Source organism: Chinchilla lanigera, unplaced genomic scaffold (assembly GCF_000276665.1).
Source record: "Chinchilla lanigera isolate Chin_1 unplaced genomic scaffold, ChiLan1.0 scaffold00032, whole genome shotgun sequence".
Classification (NCBI taxonomy): Eukaryota; Metazoa; Chordata; class Mammalia; order Rodentia; family Chinchillidae; genus Chinchilla; species Chinchilla lanigera.
The window spans coordinates 12,073,329-12,094,938 of NW_004955433.1; positions in this window are offsets into that span (position 1 = coordinate 12,073,329).

Below are 21,610 nucleotides of genomic sequence, written 5' to 3' on the forward strand. Positions count from 1 at the left end.
TCACTTTCCCGCGGCCTGATAATAAATCAGGCACCTTGTCGTGTTTTCTCACTTCTGGAGGTTCTCCATCAAGTTGACAAGCACCAAGTTCAAGGGCTGGCTTCAGAGCTGCCCACATGGCTGGGAGAGTGTGACCCTCTCCAGGCAGAGATTTACAGCCTCTTCTGTGGTTTCAATTAGAAGTTACAGCAGCGTTTGCGGTGTCATGAGCGCCTTGGGACATCTTTTGGGAGACGTGGTCAGCTCTTTGGGAAAATCCGGAGCACATTCCAATCCTTACCCTTAAGCCCGTGTCAGAAGAGGTGTGGAAGATGGTTCCGTGTTCTCCCCAAAGTGCAGGCCAAAGGGAGGAGAAAAGGGCCTTTCCTCCAAGCCTTGGCCTGTGTTCATTCACCTGTCCGGCAGGCTGGGCACTGGGGCCCAGATGCTGAGGGCCGGGGCTCACGGGTCCTGTACAGAAAGCATCCAGTGCTGTCCTCTGCCCCCAGCTGTGGACAATGATAGTCTTTAAGCATGTGGCTGTGGGTAAAATCCTGCTGCTACTCCAAACCAGCTGAGTGGCTTGAGCAAGTCATTTCACCTCAGTATGGGTCAGCGACCTCACCTGTGGAATGGGCACAGCAGCGCCTGTCCTGCAGTGTTGCTACAAGAGAAAGGCAGGTTCAGACACGAAGGGAGCTTGGCCCCTAGAGGATGCCTAAGAAGAGTTATCTGATGTTGCCATGGGGACAGCGAGGCCAGGTGAGTGCCTGTTGGTTGTCTTGTGTATTCGTTGTCCCCCGCACCGAGGTCTGCAGGGTGCCAGGTTCTGTGATGCATGGACTTCCCTGAAAACCGAGAGGTGCATTTCCAGCCTTCTTAAACCAAACCGTGTGTTTTCCCTGGTTCTCTATTGCACTACTGCGTGTCTCTTAAAGTCTTGTTTTTCTAAACCTTAGGGGGAAGGTCATGAACCTTGCAAAAATCAGACGAGTAGATGTATATACAAGGTCCATGAAACCTGCAGACAAGCCAGGGATCCGCCACATCTCAGGTCCTCAGTTAGTCCCAGGCCAAGCAATCCTAAAGATAGAACGGGAAAGAGAAAAGTGCTCTCAGCAGGTTGCGCTCATTCTGTGCTCCCCACGAAGCTCTCAGAGTCCCGGTCTTTACTGAGTGTATTGAGCTTGCACCTCCAGTTGCTTGAGCAACATTCCCCTCCCCTTTCTTTTTGCCCCTTGGCTCAAGAGCCAGAAGCTCCACAGGTACCTGACCCCACTTCTTTAGTCATACTATGCCTTTCAAATCCCACTAGAGCAAAAGATTCCGTGGCAGAGGCCAGGCTGTGTCTTCTGTCATCGCCAACAGCCCCTGTGTCTCAGGTGAGCCCCCACTACACTTCTCTCACATTTTACATTTTTATTTCACAATTTCCTCCCTAGCTACTAAGGAAAGGCATTGTTCCAAGTGAGAAAGTGAGAATTTCCCCAAAACCTGTGAGTACCAGGGAACAGTTTCTGAGCAGACCTTGACTACAGGAACCCAGGCTTTTATCTGCTCTCCCCATCATGGCCCTGGGAGATTTGGTGCTGTACCCGCTACCGGGCACCTTGTACCCAGAAGTGAGTTTCCAGGCATTGGGCTGCACTCAGCAAATTGATTTGTTCAGTCGTATCTCTGATCAGATGCCACAGACAGATGAGACTGATAATAGCTCCTGTGTTTTGCAACTGTGGACATGATTGAGATGGGAGATAAGGCAAGGGAGAGGTGTGGAGCAACCTTGAACCAGCTCCTGGACCCCAGCACGGCCGGGCAACCCATTCTTCTTGTTGAACAACATGAGTCACCTTGCCAGCCTCCTGTAATTAACCATGCTAATGGCATTTTCTGCGCTCGCTCTTGGTGTGCTCCGTGTGCTCCTTGGTCCCCTTAGAATAAAGCCTTGAGATTAGCAGCCAAGTGGGTGATGAAGATCTCTTGGCTGGGTGGTGATGATCCTCGGATACTAGGACCTTCAGGAGGCTGTGGAATTTCCCTGGGAGTGAACTTGCCCGTCCTGTGGCGATGGGAACCTGCTGTTCCCTCCTGGCAATTCTCCTGCCAAGTACTGCAGGCTCAGCCAACTGGTTTGCATTTGCACATCTCTCTCTCTTACTCCCCCTCTGTCCCCAACAGAGTTTCTCAAAGTCACAATCAGTGTCTGGCCAAGTCATGTTGGGTCCTCAGAGTCTGGCACTGTGCCCAGCATATGGTTGGCCTGGGACACATACTAAATGAAAGAATTCTGAGGAATGAACCTACCCCAGAACTCCCTGCCAGGAACTGACAATTCTTTTCAAAAGTCTACTTTCCATCCTTCCCTCTACCGTCTCTCTTCCCGTCCCAAGGGTCAGTAGTAGTCTATGAGGAAGAAGGAAGCAGATTAGTTGGGTGGTGTGGGAGCAGCTGTTACTGTGGGTGGAGAATATAAGGCCGTAAGGACTGGCGTAGACACGTCCAGAAAACCCCGCAGGACATTGTGCGTGTGTATTGTCTACCAACTGACTTCAGCCAGCTCTTGTACAGAATCCTAGGGGCTGCCATGCTGGTGGGAGAAAGCAGGTGGGTGGGGGCATTGCCTATCAGGCTGCTGTGCTTAAGTACCATGTCACATGTTCAGTCGGATTTCCACATACTAGAGAGGGAGGTGGAGAATAGGTATAAAATCAGATATTTCTATGTATACATATAGGAATTATTTTAGTATGCACATTTATTTTATGAGCTATTAATTAAAATGGTGGGTCTACCTGTCAGAAATAGATTTCAATCCAGATGGCTTGGAGGCCTTGAAGGAAGGGTTTACTCTCAGGGATGTTAAGGGCATGATCAAAGTCTAACAAAACCCAAGGAACTAGTAGCAGCAGGATATTGTTACTTCCTCTAGGCCTTTGAGGAGGGGATATGGGTATACCGGAGCTCTGGGAGGGTAGCTTCCACGCAGCCCAGCTGGCTACGGGCAGCTGTAGCCTGAGAGGAGTCCGGCCACTGCCAGGAAACACAGCCTAAAGCAAGACGAGAGGATGGAACAGCTGTTGTGTCCTTTTCTCTTCTCCATCTTCTTCTGGGCCCTTCTGTTGGCCAGCTGGGGCCCAGAAAGCATGGTGGCCTGGATGTGCTATCCATGGGCTCAGCCTCCTGGGACACAGAGTGGGACAAAGGATGGAGAAGAGATGTTGTGTATGGCAAAAGTGAGGGTAACAGCACAGCTAGGGAGTCAAGGATGTCACCTGGCCCTGGAACCAGAGTCAGCCTGGGCTGACTGAGTGGTGGTCCTACATGGATCACTATGTAGGAGACACTAGTCATACAAATTGATGCTCCATTATCCCTTCACCCACTGTTAATTCATTTTAACAATAGACTATTAGTTAGCTACTGTGGTGCCCCATCTCATTCAATTCCAGGCCAGCCTCTGCCAAGTAAAAAATGCTCAATAAATATTTTTAATAATGAGCAAATGAATAAAATCACAAGTACATTGATGAACAGATATGAATGACATGCAGAGAGTATACTGTGAAGCCTGTTTGATGACAGAATTAAGTTGATGATGACAAAATTAAATTCTGACCAGCCCAAGTCTGCTTGGTCATTCAGTTCATGCCACAGATGCATATTGGTTACCCACCATGTGCCAGAAGCATTGACATTTGTGTGGGGGAGACAAACTCCTAAGTATAGGCATACTGTGTAATATCTAAGTGCTGCAGAGACAGATAAAAATAGAATGCAAGGCAGCTCTGCCTTACTTTTTAGATGATGAGACAAATTCTGTGATAAGGAGGGACATTTGAGGCAAGAGCTGGAGGAGGAAAGGGTGTGTCGAGTGGCTTTCTGGATCAAGTGTGTTCCCAGAAGACGAGAGCGTGCGCAAGGGCTTTGAGGCGGGCACATGGTTGGGGCTTTGGAGATCAGCATGGCTGGGGCAGAGTGCACCTGACATTGCTCTCCACAGGGCTGCTAGAGGGGGTTTCAGTTGTCACTTGGAGCCCATCCCTCCCCAGCAGGACCCCCGATGGCATATCATTGCACTTGGAACATGGTGCACATGCCTAGGGCCAGGCCTACTTGGCAGGGCCTCTTCTGCCTCATCTGGCTCTTTGACGTCACTTCCTCCCTGGCTCCTTCCCTCACTTCCGTGCAGTCATATTTGGCTCTGTCTCCAGGACTTTGGCTTTGTTGATCCTCCTGCCTGGAGCACCTGCCCTGGCTCCTTGGCGCTGACTCCTGGGCATGGCCTCTTCTGGCTCCTAAATGCTGTCCCCAGGTACTTTAAGTCTCTCATGGCATGCTTTTGAGTTTATTTAGTAATGGGAGACTAGATATTGTCTCCCATCTCCGGTTTGTATGTTTGCCCACTGGGTGGCTCACTCCTGCCCCGCAGGGAGCTTCTTGAAGGCAAGCACTTCATCGGTGTTGTTCCACAGGAGTAGTGCCTAACCATGGTAGGTCTTCAGCAAACACTTGACGAATAATGAATGAATGAATCCATAACATTTGAGACCCCAGAGTGAGACTCAAAAGATGATATTCAACAATCTGACCTTGTAGATTTCCTCATGAGACTTTAGGGAAGGTTGGGTTTAGATCAGATGTCCACATTGGCATCAGAAGGGGAGATTTACGGGGAGCCCAGGGGTAGGGGTTGAAGAGATTTCTCCTGCCCCACACGTCCTTCAGCGGTGTCATCTCTGCAAGTTCTTCTCAAAGCCAGAAATTCCTGGGACCCTAGGAACAACCCACGGAAGCCCAGTATGATCAGCCCCATGCGGAAGAGCATGCCCGTACCCCTCTGCAGAGTCCTCTTCCCTTTCAAGAAATGAACAAATGAGCAGAAAACTTGCTGCTTACAGAGGCCCAAACATTAACAGCCTGCAGAGCTTTCAGGAATAGGGAAACTTTTACCTCTAGAGTGAGAGCTCTCACTTTTCAACCTACAGGCCTCTTTTGTGATTTTTTTTTAACCATCTTCTCCCCCGCCAAGCTAATTACAAAGTTAATTTTTTAAATTATTCATTTTTAGTTACATGCCTAATTTTTTTCTCACCTATCCTGTGAAGCCAAATATGCTTGTTGCATTATCACTTTTGTTCTAATATTCTTTAACATACATAGAAAGCTACTAAGAAGAAGGATATTCCCCATTGCTCTAGTCAATGCCACCCTTGTCCCATCATTAATAGAGATGCCTGCTTTGGCAAATACTAAACTGGAAATTCAGTTCTCAGTTACAAAGGGACCTGGACACCTGCCTTGGAACAAATTGCCAATGACTTTAATACACTTGATCTAAGGATTGTATTTGGAGGCCACTGTCCTGGGCCCAAAGCTTGGTTTTTGGCTGTGAGGAGGGTGTGTGTGTGTGTGTGTGTGTGTGTGTTTGTGTGTGTGCATTTGGACAGCTCATATCCAGGCTGATTTTTAACAACTGATGAAATAAAACCCTATGAGAACATGGATATAGAAATCTACCATCATTCTTCTTGCCTTATTGCTTTCAATTATGACAGCATTTCTGTCCTTTAAATCTTCCAATAGGGTTGCCCAGTTGATGAGGCAAACATATTTCCTATTCCCCTTCAACAGAAGATGAGTTAAAAATTAGTTCTGAAATGAGTTCACCAAATTCTGAAATGAAATTACTTGTTCAGGTCCATGGTCTCTAACCTATTAGTTTAGTCAATGAACTGGGTGTTTGCAACGTAGCTCAGTGGTAGAATAGGGAGACAATTGCCGGAGCAAAAACACCCAGAAGACCTGTTCCACAATGGAAGTAAAAGAAACACAGAAAGAGAAAGAGGGATGATGAGAAGAGAGATATCACATATGAAGTTTTGCCCACCTGGAGTCCAGCCTGTGTGTTGAAGCGAAGATGAAACACCAAGAAATCACATGCGCTAGACAGGAAGTCCTGGCCTCATAGTGGACCTTGGTTAGTCTTCCAGTGATGACCCCCAGCTCTCTGTCTCTGATAGCACATCTCGGCCTGAAGGAAAGCAAATTCCCCCTAGGTGGCTGAGCCCTAAGAAGCCCCAGGAAAATTTGCCTACAATCTCTGTGGTGTTTTGTTTTGTTTTTTGTTTTGTTTTGAGACAAGGTCTCACTATGTAGTTCAGGCTGGACTTGAATTCACTTAGGTAGCCTGGGCAAGCCTCAAACTCATGATAATCCTCCTTCGAGTGCTGGGATTACAGGTGTGCACCATCATGCCTGGCTCACAATCTCTGGTGTGTGTGTTTGCTTGTTTTGAGACAGGGTTTCATTATGGCTTTGAATTCCTCCTGCTTCAGCCTCCTGAGTGCTGGGATCTCAGGCGTGTGCCGCTATACCACTCACAATCTCTATTTTGGAAGTAATTAATCATCGTAGGTATGAGCCCCTTTGTGGTGGAAAGCCTGCGCTGACACTTTTGTGTAAACACCCAGTTTAGTGTATTGTCGATCTGGTGGCTGTTACTTTGATCCCAGGCTGCCAGCCCTGCAAAGGCCAGCCTGGCTTCGGACTACCCCACTGGGCACAGAGACAGATCTAACCCTGCCTGCACTCACCTCCCAACCGCATTTAGAACTCAGAGTCTTTTTTCCTGCCTCCACCCATGTAAGCTCTGCTTGGAGTTTGTTTAGCAACCTTTTTCCTCCTTCACACTCACTGGTGACTCATGAGCTCGTTTTCTTAGCAAGGCATGCAGCAAAATTCCAAAGTAGCAAATGACCCGAATGAAAACCCTTAAATTCACATAGATTTAATCACTGCAGCAAATTGGAACCATTTGTGGTCAGGTTTTGATGGCGATCTGTAAAGATTTCCATCCATCCCTCCCTCCACTTTCTTTTTAAGTGGCTTAGTGAAGGTTAGTGTGAAAAGGAGACATCAATGCCAAGGTTCATGGGGCTGGGAAAGGAACCTAAATCGTTTCTATCAGTTTTAGGGAACATCTGGGGCTACCGGAGTGTCTCTCAAGGACAAGGAACAAACTTTGGTGGTGGCTGGCCGCATAGCTCAGAGGCTCTGCATCCAGCAGATCGTAAGGGCCCAGGACTGCGAGTTTTCACAGAGATTGGAGGCCCTCTTTGGAAAATACTGTGTTCTGTGACTTTTGTCACCTCCAGTTACCCTAATAAGGCAAGGGAAAGGTCAGTACATTTTTTTTTTTTTTTTTTTTTTTGCAAACAAAGAAGAAATCAAACCCAATCTGTTATGATTTCTCCTTAAGCAAACCAAACAGAGGGAGCTTTAATGAAGAGGCAGGTCTGGGATGGAGGCTGACCCAGCCTGCACCACGAGGGTGTCAGATCTGTTTCTGATAAAATCGACATTGAGGTTTTGAGGAATGAGTTAGAAAGGAAGCTCAATTCCACTGCATGACTGAGCTGAACTAAAGAGAAGGTTGGCTGTAATTAAGGGAAGCTTCAATTTTTTTCTGCAATAGTTTGCAAAAAAATTTTCTAGAATTGGGGTTGCTCTCAACAGTTTGTGGGGATCTGCGTGATTTCTTGAGAGCAAAAGGAAAGGTGAATTTGTAGAGACAGCGGCAACAAATTTACTGCAGAGATTCTGGAAAAAGTTACCCAGTAGGGTCCACCTCCTGTCCCCTACGCCTCATCTCTAGTTTCTATGATTATAGTTGGAGAGAAAATTCAGGCTGAAAGAAACCTGATATTTATTTTCTGTGAACTTTAATAAAGAAAGTGGTGAGTTTGGGACTTTTTTTCTTTCTTAAGGTCCTTTGGAGAAGTCAATTTTTAATTTTTTTTTTTAATGGCACCTTTTGGCATAAAGCAGCTGGAGCGTGATTTACGGAGCTGTTAGGATGCCGTGCTGAGAGGCATTCCTGGAAGGTTTTTGACTCTGGGAGCCTAGCTCTTCATGGGACCCATGTCACCCAGGCAGGCCTTTTAAAATGTTTAGGGCTTGCATCCTCGCTTGAAGTTCGTGTTTGTTTGGGTTTGTGGAATCCCTTTCCTTTCTTCAACGTTCTCAGATGTCCTCGGTTTAGGCCTGGTGATCAGCCATAATCCACTCCAGCCCTGCCTAGGAATAGTCCACTTTGTTCATAAGCATATAACATAACTTTAGCCCCCAGGGCCTCCATCATGAAACGGAATCCCAGACGCTCCGAGATGTCTTGGCAGATAAGTGTGGCCCTAATCCCAGGGTCACCCCAGGCCTGAAGGAGCAGAGTTCACCTATACATCACCACATCGTTATCAGCCAGAGACCCTGAGCAGCCACAGCCTGCCCCCTTTTCCAAAGGGTTTGGCGGTGTTAAGAAAATACCCTCTGGCGTGGTGTTATTTTGGGCTGAAACAAAAGTCGACATGAATGGCTGGGGGGAACAGAGAGGACATTGTTCTCCCCGAGGCCGGGTGCTCGGAACTGGCTTGCAACTGAAATCCAACGAGCAGAGAAGTAAATGCCGTCACGTAGCAGTGGGCTATTGGATGTCCGGCGGGATCAATGGAGCAGAGAGCGCGGCCAGGCTGAGGATCCTGCCTGTCCCTAGGTCATGGGAAGTTTGGTTTCCAGAGGAGAGACACAAAGTGCCACCTGATTTGTGGTGGCAGGATGGCTGAGTGCAAGAGGAAGCCACCTGCTCGTGAGAGCCAGAGGAGACCCCACAGAGCCAGGTTAGCCCTGGGACACTGGTAGGAATGCACTGATACACAGAGCCCCTCAAACGGATTCTCATCTAATCTTCTCAGCGACCTTACGGGGCAGTACAAGTATTTGCCCCTTTCACAGAACAAGAAAGAGTGGAAGACTCGAAGCCACAGAGAGTGGTAGACTTGCCCAAAGGTGACTTAAAAACCCGGGTCCAAAACCCACACCCTTTTCTCCTGGGCCTGATGCCGTCACTCTCATTTCCCTTTCTCCCTCTTTCTCTTCCTCTCTTCCTTCTCTTTTCTACACTGGGGGTTGAACCCAGTGCATTTGCAAGGAGCTAGATCCTCAGCCCTTTTTTATTGTTTATTTTGAGACAAGATCTCACTAAGTCACTCTATTACCTGGTGGGCTGGAATTTAAAAACCTCTTTCTTCAGCCTCCCAAAGTGCTGAAAGTACAGGCATGAGCACGTGCCACTACGCCTGGCCTCCCTGAGTTTCTTATGCGTGGCTGCCGCATGAGACTGCAGATGCTATAAGCACCCTGCCCATGTCCTCACCCTGTCTGTGCCAACTGGTGGCCATGCTTCCAGCTCTGCACCTTTTTCCTGCAGGGCTTTCCTTGGCCAGAGGAGTCTGCTCTACAACAAGCCAGAAGTGCCCGGAAAGGAACACCTGGTATATAAATGCCCCAGCTCCCCTGCACCTCTTTGACAAACTTGGAGGTAGGTTTTCTGCACTGTTCCCCGGTGTGACTGGGCTTCAGTAGCCTGCACTGGTTGCTTGCTTGAGAAAGCATGCTTTGGTGACTCCCTTCCCTTCCGGTCTCACTTGCAGTTTCACTCTCTTACTTCTTTGCTGGTGTTTCCTGGGATTTCCTTCCTACTATCAACTTCATTTCAACCCTTGTCTTTAGCACTGCTTCCAGAGGAGCTCAAACCCAGCTGAGACAGTACTTCTGCAGGATGAGTGGCTGACAGCGGCCTCCCTCCCACACCTGTGAGCCCTCAGAGGCGGGACCTTGTGTTCCTGTGGACTAGCTGAGCACCGGCTCCTGGCAGCTACCAAGCACCTAGTAAATTAAAAAGTTTTGAAGTAGAAAATCTGTTTCTGTGTAACATAAGTTTATGTTTTGAGAGTTCCTTCTCTTGTGAAGTCAATATGTGACATGTAAAGGATTTTTATTTAGGGTAGTTCCACTCTTTACTGGAAAGGTACATTTTCCAAGCCCTGTGCAGGAGGGAGACTGAGACCCGGCCCTCCCTACCCTTCTGCCATCTTGCCGATGGCGGGATGGACCAGCTTCTCCCTGAGGGTCTGATGAAGATGTTTGGATGCTGTCCCAGAGACTGGCCAGTGGTTTAGCAAAGGGTTGCCCCCTTCCTAGACTGCCTTTCCCTGTCTTCCTTTCAATTAGGTGTGCTCTGTGCCAGAGTTTTAGCCAGTGGAATTTGTGCGGCTATGTATCATTCCCACCCAGTCCACAAACACGTCCCATTTACAGTCCTGCTGCTTTTCCCTTCTGGGGCTTAACACCAATGATCATACACATATTAGATACGCCAGAGCCCATCACACAAGGAGCTCCCATTTAGACTTTCTAGTGAGGAGCATTTTTTCCGTTGTGTTTTAACCTGCACGTATTCTGGGGTATATTTCTTACAGCAGCTGATGTAACTTGAATACTAAGGTCCTTGGTACTGGCAAGAGTTAGTGTTCTGTGCACCCTCCTTGTCATAGTAAAATGCATATTCACTGTGTCCAACAAAATTTCAATTTTCTCATGAAAACTACCTTCATTAGAAAAGAAAATCACTAGCAAAGCCCGAATGTTTGGATAATGCTTGCTTTACTGGTGTCCTGGGTCCATGCTTATTTGATCTCCAACATGGACCCACAGGCTCCTTTTTTCTGGTAAGGATTTGTCTAACAGGCCAGTGCATGCACACCTGCTCTAAGAACCTTGAGAAGAACGAGTGGAATGACCTTATGAAAGTTCCAGGGCATGGCTGTTTCCTTCAGTGGTTCAGGTAGCTGCCCCTGCCCCTCTATGAGCGCTTATCCCGCAGAGATTGGATAGAAGGTCCAGGCAGAAGCTCTACTAAGTCCCTAGACTGGGCTTTCCACTTGAAAGCTTGGGAAACATTCTCCTAAGCTTCTGTACGACTCAGTGGGAAGCACAGCAGAGCACCCATTAGAAGTCCCCTTGGTCTCTGTCACCCAGCCACACCCCCTTCTTGAGAGGAGATGAGAGTGTTGGAAAGCTTGAGGTTCTGGGAAACTTCAGTGTGATTTTTTGGTCTGTCTTCCCCTTGTCACCATTCCCATTTCACAGGTCATAGGTGGAGAATGATTCTATCCTAATTCCCAATCCAAATCAAGCTGCCCTGGCATGGTAAGATGTGATAGCTTGTGAAACAATGAGCCGGACAAGGAGTACTTTGTGGTAGGTAAAAGTGTGGGCTGGGCCAGGCTTGAGGTTTAGTTCCGCCACCTTGGGCAAGTTACTTAGCCTCTCCATGCTCATTTCTTTGTGTGTAAAATGAGATTGTAAATAGTATTTACACTGTGGGCGCATTGTGAGTTTGCAATGAGATATTTGTAAAATACTCAGGCTTTTTCTTGCATACAATATTATTTTCCTAGGTTTTCTACTGGAAACCTGTGGCCTCCACATTTTTGGTGAATGTTGGTATTTTTTAGTTTCTGCACAGGCTGTGTAAGCAACAATGGTCTGAAGAGATGTTTGGAACTTGGCCTAATGCAGAGAATGGGTCCTTTGGGGCCTTTGCAATATTGGGGGCACAAATCAGGCCCCCAAGGCCTCTTGAGAGGACCCTGATACTGGGTCCTCAGGATGTTTCCATAGGGGGAAGACAAGGGCTCTGCTCTCTGTCTTAAAGAACCCTCTTGCCAAAAGGAAAGTGACCTCTATGCACACAGCATGGAACTTTGCAGACTGAATGGCTCAAAGAGGCTGTTTATGGGAGTGGAGCTGAGGCAGAACCCAGGAGCTTCTGATCTGACTTGATCGCTATGCACTGGTTTATATTTAGATGTCCCCCAAAGCCCCATGTGCTCATAGGTAGAAATTTGGAAGTTTGGTGACTGGACCATGGAGGTGTGGTATTCATCAGTGGTGTACTTCACTGGGTTTATAGCTAAGTATGAAGTTGGGTATGTCACTGGGGGCATAGCCTGGAAAGGTCTATCTTCCTCCTTCCTCCCTTGATCCCACTCTCTGCTTCCTGGTGCCATGCCATGAAGGTACTTTCCTCTGCCACGGCTCTCTGCCATGCTGTCCTACCTTGGAGCAGCAAACGATAGACTGAAATCTCTACAAACTGTGAGCCAAAATAAACCTTTCCTCCTTACAGTTGTAGGTGCCAGGTATTATGTCTCAGCAACAAGAAAAGAACTAAGATACCATGCTGGAGGAAATGTGTCATTTCCCACAGTCAAGGACTTGATATGTGGAGCCACATACACCTGATTACTGCATCCCACTCAGCCACTTAAGCAAGTCTCTCGCCCTCTCTTCTTCACTGAGAATGTGGAACTGTTGATAGTACTTACCTTGTAGGAGTATTAAGAAAACTCAGTGGGACAGTGATGTAAATATAAACACACTACATGACAGAGGCACTCAGTAGATTTTGGCAAACACCTTTTTCCGCAAATGGAAAATAGACATAAGATTTAAGATTCTAGTGGTGTAAAAAGAGTATGCACAAGAAAGTAACTATCTCTGCCACTCTTGAGCCTCAGTCCCTGTCTTGATTACTTTTCTCTTGATGCTGAGACCAAATATCTAACAGCCAGAATTAAGAAAGGAAAGGTTTATTTAGCTCATAGTTTGTGGAGGTTTCAGTCCATACTTGGCTGGCTCCAAGGCAGGGTGGCACATGGCAGAGGGCAACTGTTCATGGCGGTGGAAGATAGCAAAAGCAGCAAGAGGAAAAAGGGAGGAGTGGTGACAAGCAGCCTCCCTTATATATGCAAACTATCTGCCCCAGGATGGGTGTAGCTCTCACACCCATAACCTCAGCATTGGATCATGGATCAATTATAAACTCTAGAAGCCCGCCCCATGACTGCATGAGGCTTTGGGGGGACATCCAGACACAAACCATAACAGTCCCATAGTGTGTCTCCAAAGGAGACCATGATTATCGGTGCCTCGGGGAAACTACCAAGGACATTCTCCATATACACCAACATGGAGATTGCCTATATATAAATATATACCTGGATATGGGCATTTTTAATCTATAGAAATCAGAACTTCGTATGGCTTAAACTAAATGGTATGTGCATTTGGATATATAATGGCCAACTTCTATACACACTGTTATGCATCTCATTTATTGTTTGCTTATTTTTTGAGACAGGTGTCTCACCACATTTTCCACGCTGGCCTTCAACTCGTCTTCTGGGTAGTTAAGACAGTAGGAACATGTGCCACTGCACCCAGTTATCATGTTTATTTTTTAGCCTACTGAAGTATTTTGGAGACCATCCCATGCCAGTTCTTATAGGCATATCTCATTCTTTTTAGTACTTGAAAAGTATCCCATCACAAGGATATACCTTAATTTATTGAGGGAGCTCCCACTTGATAAACAGTACCTGGTTTCTGTGACCTCTATGGAGAAGAAAGAGAAAGCTGAACCCTGGGGCATTCTCTAGCCACTAGACCCCAGGCTGGCCTCCCAGCCTCCAGCACCTGTTATTTCTTCTGTGCTTACTAATTCTCAGAAGTTCACATTGTTCTCACTGCAACTGGACTAAACCAAGTGTCAGGCTCCGGCTCTCTGCCTAAACACGGCTGGGATCTCTTCATAACTCAGCTTGTAAGTTGAGGCCTCTTAATTTGGCCCATAGGACTTTTTAACGCCCTTTAAACCCTGTTAAACCCATGTAATGAGTTTCCCCTCGCTGTGCTCCTGGTTGTGAAAGCTGAGAGCTGTGGCTCAGGCTGCCCACCTGTTCCAAAGATTAGGCTGCACTGGGGAGGCTGCAGGCCAGAGCGAGGGACAGGGGTCAGCCGTGAAGCGGCGTTCCCGCCCGAGTGGCGTGTGGGTGCTGTTCAGCCCCAGGTGAGCTTCCGCATGTGGCTTCGGCACCCAGCGCTACCACAGTGAGCACAGTATGGGGGCCAATTTGTCTGGACCAGGATAGTGGGCCAAAGTTAGCAGTGGCTTGCTGAGCCATAGGGTGGCAGTCCAGTGAGCCTCCCTGAAATGCTCGCTAGAGCATGTCAGCGCCTACTCTGGAGTCTCCTTTCCATGGCTGGCTGTTTTCTAAGGGATGCATGCTGTTTACATGTCCTTCCCCCTCTTGGAAAAAATTAACCTTTTCCTCTCTTTCACACTCACAGATCAATTGCTTAAAGAAGCTGATGCTAGACTTCCTACTTCCGAATGTGGGCATATGATCCACTACTATGCAAGCAAAGTATTCAAGGCTGCTGCCCACAGTAATTGGCTCAGAGGTAGACGCTGCCCAGCCATGATTGGTTCAGGGGTAGCCCCTGCTCAGCCTTGATTGGTTCAGGGATGTGTCTGCAACTCAGGTCTGGCAAATCAAAATATTCAATTTCTTGGCCACATGATTCAATGGTGACCCAAGAGAGTCAGATTCTGAATTCTCTGTGGGAATAGGCAGGAAAGAGATGCACTTTCCCATAGGAGTTACCTGAGGAGAGAATGCCAGCTTGGAGTCTGGAGACAATTTGTCACCAGAAGTGGAAAGTCTATGTGAGGCAGCTAAGATATCCAAGGGCTGAGAGGGACAAAGGGCAAGGTTGAGGTCTGATGAGATCACTGAGTGTCTGGATCCAGCTTTCGCTAGAGACTTCATATTTACATGGACAGACGAATTCTCTTTTTAATTGAAGTCAGTCTGAGTTGACTTTGGGGGTTGCTCTGAACTCAAAGTCTTAACTAAAACACATCACCCAGTTACAGATACCTCACTTCTTATTATAACTTTCAGGGGGGCCTTCAGTCTACCTCTCCTCTGATTTACTCCTCTCGGTCTTCTGCAGTGGCCTTGGACACGTCCTACCTCCACTTCATTGCCCAGTTCTTGCCCTCTACAGGGCAAACCACTCGGCTCCTTCTCAGCGTACCATTGTCAACTAAATTTGACGAATATCAAGTTCTTAGTCCTGGGAGAGTACTGTGTTCCTGTTAACACATACCTTTCCACCTCCAAAGAGCTTATAATCCAGCTATGGGTTGCTTAGAACAAAGTGGATGATTAATGAATTGAATAAATAGAGTGAGTGGAGAAAAGAGGAGAAGCTGAGCAGATATTGGTGTGAGGGAGGGATGGGCAGGAGAAGACAGTGGTGGTTGAACTAGTGAGGAAGATAATGGCCTGCTGCATTGCTGGGGACCACAAAGCATAAATGGAGTCTACAGGATGTCTGAGGCTGTCCTTGCCCTGCCTTGTGGGCCAGTTTGGGGTGCAGAAATCCTGTTTTCTCCCAGTCACCTTCAAGACTTTGATGATCTGTGAGGCTTTGGCACTCACATGACAGGTTGAGATCTGCTAAGGACAATACAGGGAGGGCACTACTTCCCTGATATAGGAAAGGAAAGGGTCTTACCTTGTTTCTTTAAGATGTTACACTTACCCCTTCCATCCTTTGAGGCTGTTTCAGGAAAGTACCCTCCCCCTGACCCTGCATTTCTCACTGGAAAATATAAAAGTTGGCCAGCCTAAGGGGTCTTTGTCTTTGCCCATCCTGAGGCACTGACCTCCTAGCCTCCCTCCTAATGCATTACTAAATTTCTTTCTGTTGTTCATTCATCCTTCACCGTGCCTTCATAGGGGAGTTGGGGGAAGTTGGCCAGGTCCATGGCAGTACATGAAGTGGTAGGGAGAGATAAAGGGTGACTTTGGGAGGAGATACCTGGGTTCTACTCTTAAAAGCCATTTGTGGTGTCCTGAAGTGAGATACGGTCATCTCCACTTCTGAAATAGCCCACAAATGATTCAATCGCATCATAAGGTTTGGGTTCCTGGATACCAGGAGGATGAAGGCAGAAAAAGGGACATAAAGAAGAGCCAGTGATGGGAGAGAAAACAGCATGCTTCCTTTAATAATTTCTTTTTAGAAACTGCAGTATTTTAAGGATTGCCAGATGTCCATATGTAGGCCCTCAGTACTTTCAAGGAGAGAGACCTGTAGCTAGACCACAACAATATTGGAGAATGGATTAAAAGGTCGTTTTTGTACAGCTGATGAACAAATCAGAATTAGTTGCCGAGCAACTAATTTAGGAAAATATTATGTAAGATGCTAAAATTCCTTAAAAAGTTAGAAGATTCATATTGGATCCACATTTCCACACGATAGCGCTAGATTGGAGGTGCGGTTGCTTCTATCAGCAGGAACTGTGCCCTTCGTTTGCTACAGTGTTCAACATTCCCTTGTGCCTCTTACCTAGCCCCTGTGGCTTGGTTATACTACTTTCCTGGCTGTTGGCATTTATGTTAGTGACCTTTCTTGTCTCCAAATGTAGGGATAAGCAGATGATTCAAGAGGCAGCAGAAGAGATAAAACAGCATAGGAGACTAATGTGCAGTCCAGCAGGGCTACAGAGAGGTAGGTCATTGTGGGGAAGGGCACGGTGTAAGGGTGGGGTATCCACAAGGGAAAGGTTTGCGTTCTGCAGCTACCAGTTGTGTGGCATTGAACCAGAGAGTGGATCTCCCTGAGACAAAATTTCCTCAGTTTGGCCTGACGCTGTGATGCCCACGTGCCAGGGCTGTCAGGAGGATAAACTGAGGCACAGCAGAGTTTTAGTCCCAGTGGATGTTAGACTCAACAGGCCAGCACATAAGTAAAAACACTGTGTACATTTAAAATTTCCATGGCAAATCACTTGTAGTAGCCCTGAGGAGTCAGTTATGAGTAGAGAAGTAAGATGCGCACATCACAGTACACCATATAAAGAGTCTGCATGCCAAGCATAATTATACAGAATGCTAGGTGTTTTAAAATAAGAATATTTTGGCTAAGTTCACATTAAAGAATTCACGTATGCGCACTAGTGCTTCCCCCATATAAGTGAGCAACAGTTAAAAACTTCCTGATGTGATTTTGGGCCCCAGATTGAGCATGGTGTATGCTGCCCCTGGGTGATATTTTAGAAGACCACTAGTAGCCTTTATGGTCACAAACAAAAATCTTTGTAAACAAGTATTTGGGTTGTGTAATGCTTTTGATAGTTTGAATATTCAAAGATAGTTGATTTAATATTGTGTTCTATTTTGGAAACTCATTTTGAATGCATGAAATAGTTAATTGGAGAGTTTGTTATACTGGAGACATTTTTTCTAAGCCCTTGTCTTAGTGTCTTTCCAATTGCTAGTCAAATACTTGAGACTGGATGATTTATAAAAAATAAGAATATATTTTCGGCTCACGGTTCCAGAGGCTGTAAAGTTCAAGAATGTGGCCCTGGCATCGCTTGGCTTCTGGTCAGGGGCTTGTTTCACTTCAACTCTTGGAGGTAAGTGGAAGGGTGAAGGGGCATGCGCAGAAAGGGGGGAAAAACATGAAAGGTGGTCTGCTCCAGTTTCCAGCAACCAGTCCTGGGGAAATGATCCAGTTCTATAAGAGTGAGAACTCACCCAGTTCCATGAGAAAGGAGTTAGTCCCTCTCAACGACCTCATCGCCTGCTAAAAACTCCCCTCTCCCATCTCTCTGCATTGCGACACTGAAGACTAAATTTTGACATGAGTTTTGGGGACAAACCATATTCCATAGCACTTGTGTTACTTCATTCAGTCTTCACAATAGCTCTATGATTTGAAAAATATTTGAGCAAATTAAAGTTGTTGTTTTAAGCTGCTGGGTTTTAGAGCAATGTGTTACGTAAACATAGTACCTGGAACAGGCTTTTCAGCTTCATGAGAACCTGGAAAGCTTTAGATGAAGTACAAATGGGGACAAAGGGCTCCAGGGACAGGAGATACCTGGATCTTTAGGAGTGCCTGACTTGGAGGAGCCAAGCGTGCTAGAGGACATGAGGTGAGCCTTCTACCTTGTCAGTCCTGCAGTGGCAACCTGCCTAGGTGCCTACACAGGGTATCTCCCCAAAGAGACCCTGAGACCTCTCCTATTTCCTGGATCATGCGCATGCTCAGCACTGAGGTGACAGCAGAAAGCTCCAGGGTCTTCCCATAGTCTGGCTGCCTATGAAGCCTGTCCAGGTATTACTGTAATTCCTGTGCGAGGCAGTGTTGACCAGTGGCCAGGAGACTGACTTTGGCTTTGGCCAGACCAACTTCAAATTGCAGCTCTGCCACATATACCTATGGGTGCATGACTGTTTTACTTTCCTCATCTATAGAATGAGACTTATACATGTGCTGATCAAATATTTAACTGGTTGGAGAATCAAATTTGATCATGAATATAAAGAGCTCAGGCCACATAATAATGCTGGACACTGCTATTATTCAGTTCATGATATTGAATTTAGAGAGTTGATTCTCAGACTTTCAGGATTACACACTCAATTTCATGGATAACATGAGAATGAAGCAGATTCACATTAACTAGCATGATTGCTGATGTATAAACCTGAATGTGTATGAGCTAAATGACTCTCAGAAATACAGCTATCCAAGAACGTAGCAGGCACATGGGCAAAGCATGGTACCCTTCTCACTTGCAGGACACCAGATTCCAGCAGGAGAGTTGCTTTGGAGAGTAAAAGATACAGGTTTAGAATCAGATCTCGGCGAGGCTTAGGCCTTTCATCTATCTGGAAAGCCTTCTAGAGAGAAATGCAGTGTTCAAGTTGGCCAGGCCTTGATGTCCTCTTCTGGAATCTGCAGCTCGTGACTCCCTAGGCTTTCCTTTTCTGTCATCTAGGCAAGTGTGGCCCAGGTTTTAGTCATTCCTGTTGGGACATAATTCTCCATGGGTCCCTCACATTCCTGCATGTGTTGCAAGTGAGATACTAACTGGCCATTGTTATCTCTGCAGGGATATTTGTGTAGCTAAGAGCTTAGGAAGACTGAGATAGAGTTTCCCTCCAGGACAAAGGACAGGCATGCATTTTGCCCTCTATAAATGATTCTGGTACTCTAAGCTTGGGGGCCTCTGACCTAGAATGCAGCCCTGTGTGTGCGAAGGCATCCATGGGGTCCACCTGCATCACCCCTGTGGGAATAGGGACAAAGGGAACTTTTGCAAATATGCTGATGCTAAAACCTGACTTACTGTGCCATGAGTAATCAAGTTCTTTGTCTCCCATCCAGAAGTCTTCTCCAGCATCCATGAAATTGGCAAGCCATTTAACTTGGCAAGTAGGATAAAATTTCCGCTCCCTCTCAATTCCCATCCAATCTTTCTGATGCTTGCCACATTTGTGCAATACCTGCACAATTTCTTACTTACTATTGTTTTATAAATCATGTCTCTTTTTTCCCTATCTCTCTTTTTAAATTCTGGACTTATTTAAACAAGAATACTTTACAAGGACTACCTGAAATGGAAAGCCAGTTACAGCCTCATAAATCTGAGCTAAGGATAAACACAAACTACAAATCCAAAAGGGTATACACTATATGGTTCTATTTCCATGGTGTTCTAGAAAAAAAAAAAGCTATAGGGACAAAAACTAGGGCTGCCTGGGGTTGGAGAGGAGAAGAACCGATCTCTAGGGGACTGGAGGAAATCTTCTGTATCTCATTTGTGACTATGGTTTTACTCCTGCCTGTGTTTGTGAAAACCCAGAGAATTGTGTGAAGTATAATTGAAAACTATGATGAATATTTGAGTTTTTAAAAATAATTATTGCAGTAAAAGACACTTTGCCATTAAACCTCCTCAACATATTCCCCTTGTTTCGAACTCAGTAACAGAGTGATGGCGAACCTTTTAGAGCTTTTGGGGATAATGAACAGCTGGCTGTGTCACACGTGCCATAAGTTCACCACCACTGCTAACCTCATCATGTTTGCCACTTTCTGAAACAGTTCTGGAAGTCCTCTTTCGTGAGTATCATTAGTTGTGCCATCATGACTGCTTTGATGTCCAGAACTGGCTCAAAACATTTGTTTTTCACGGTCACTTTGACATTGGGGAAGAGCCAGAAACCACTGGGTTTCAAGATAAGGGCACGCGGTAATGTTTTCATGAGCCTGGCCTCCCGCTGGGTGGCACTGGGCAGAAGCACTCACTGGAGTTTTGACCACAACTTGTAAAACATTCATAAAAGAAGACTTCTAGCACTACTTCAGAAAGTGGAAAGAATGATAGGCTAGTATGTTTGAAGGGGAGCATTTTGAGTGAGATTCACATCAATGTATCCTTTACTGTACTAATTTTAAAAATTTAAACATTAACGTATTTTTGATCACCCTTCGTACATGAAAAAGGGTGAATTTTACTGTGTGTAAAGTTTATCTTGATAATTGTGATTGAGCTTCTGATTACACATTCTTGATTGAATCAGAGCCTGTTTTTGGTTTGTCAAAGAGGGAGAGGAGGGCCCACATGTCTAAGTCTCCTAGCACCATATCAAGACTTTTCTTTGTCCTTATCAGATGGTCTCAAAGAGAGTGAAGGAGCACCTGTGTCCCTGTATGATCCAGTGTTAGGAATGCTATGCTCTCATATCACCCCAAACTATCTTTGCACTACCGAGATTGTCCCACGTTCTGGGAGATGTGCTTCTAAACTGACGGTCCCTTTCTTGCCCCTCCATTCTGCACTTCAAGACTTTCCCTGGCCTATTTGCCTGAAGTAACTCCCAGGCAACTAAATCCTCCTGCCTCCTTGCCCACCCACAGGCCTTGGTTTCTCCAGATGGAGCCATGCTTTCCTGCTACCTATAGATTCTACTTCATGGAGACCTTGTCTTTGTCAGACCAAGTTCTTGGGTTAATGGCGCTGTTCCTTGAGTGAGCCCTCCCTGCAACTCACTGCAACGAAAACTCTATGCCCATGTCTCTAGCCCTCCTAGGTCCTTTCTCCCTTGCTGCTCAACTTCCTCTATCACAGGTCAATCTCAGTTTCTGGAACGTCTCACCGGGTCCACCAGTCAGTCTCAAAGACCACAGCTGAGGAAAATGGCCACTGCCTTGCACTCAGGGGTGGGGTGATAAATGCTGCGATGTTTTTCTTGACTACTTCTCTATTTTTCCTGGCATAGGCCTGGAGCAGAGAGTGCTTTGTGGCTGTGTCAGGGCCAATTATTAACACGAACATCCTCGTTGGGCGCCTGGTACTGCTGCCTGGTGTTGCAAGCTAAGCCCTGCCTGGCTTTGCAAGGCTCCGCAGTGATCTCTGTAATTAGCTGGGATGATTCACTGTTGTACACCCACTGTGCTCTTTTCAAGGCCTGCAACGTCCACCTACAGGAGGAGTTAAAGGCCAGGGTCTTTCTTTGGAGGAGTTTTCCTGGCATTCACCTACTTACCCATTCGCTCACCCTGCCTTGCCCTCCTATGGGAAACCCAGCACTTGAAATCAGGCCACTGGGGAGGAACCAAGGCCTTGGTCCTCTTGTTTTAAAGAAGCTGTTTGAGACCACTTGCTTTCTGGCCATGTCCAATGCCTAGAAAGGATCTAGAGTATATGGTGCCCCTCCCAGAAATGTCTTACTTGCTCTCCCAAATTTCTAAGTGGCTAAAAGCTTCTAAAAGAGTAGTTCTCCATCCAGGGTGATTCTGATCCCCAGGGAATATTTAGCAATGTTGTGGGAATTTTGAAGTTGTCATAAATGGGGAGTACTACTGGCATATGGTGGGTGGAGGCCAAAGATGCTGCTAAAATATTCTACAGTGGGCGGGTCTGTCTCTCTCTCCCCAAAATTAGCTGGCATCGATTGGTAATAGTTCCAAAACAGAGAAATCTTAGTTTACATAGTGCTACACCAGGGGTCTCTTGCCTGGATTTTTTCTTGTAGACATTTGGTTGGGCTGGAAGAAGCCCCAAGAAATTTCTGAA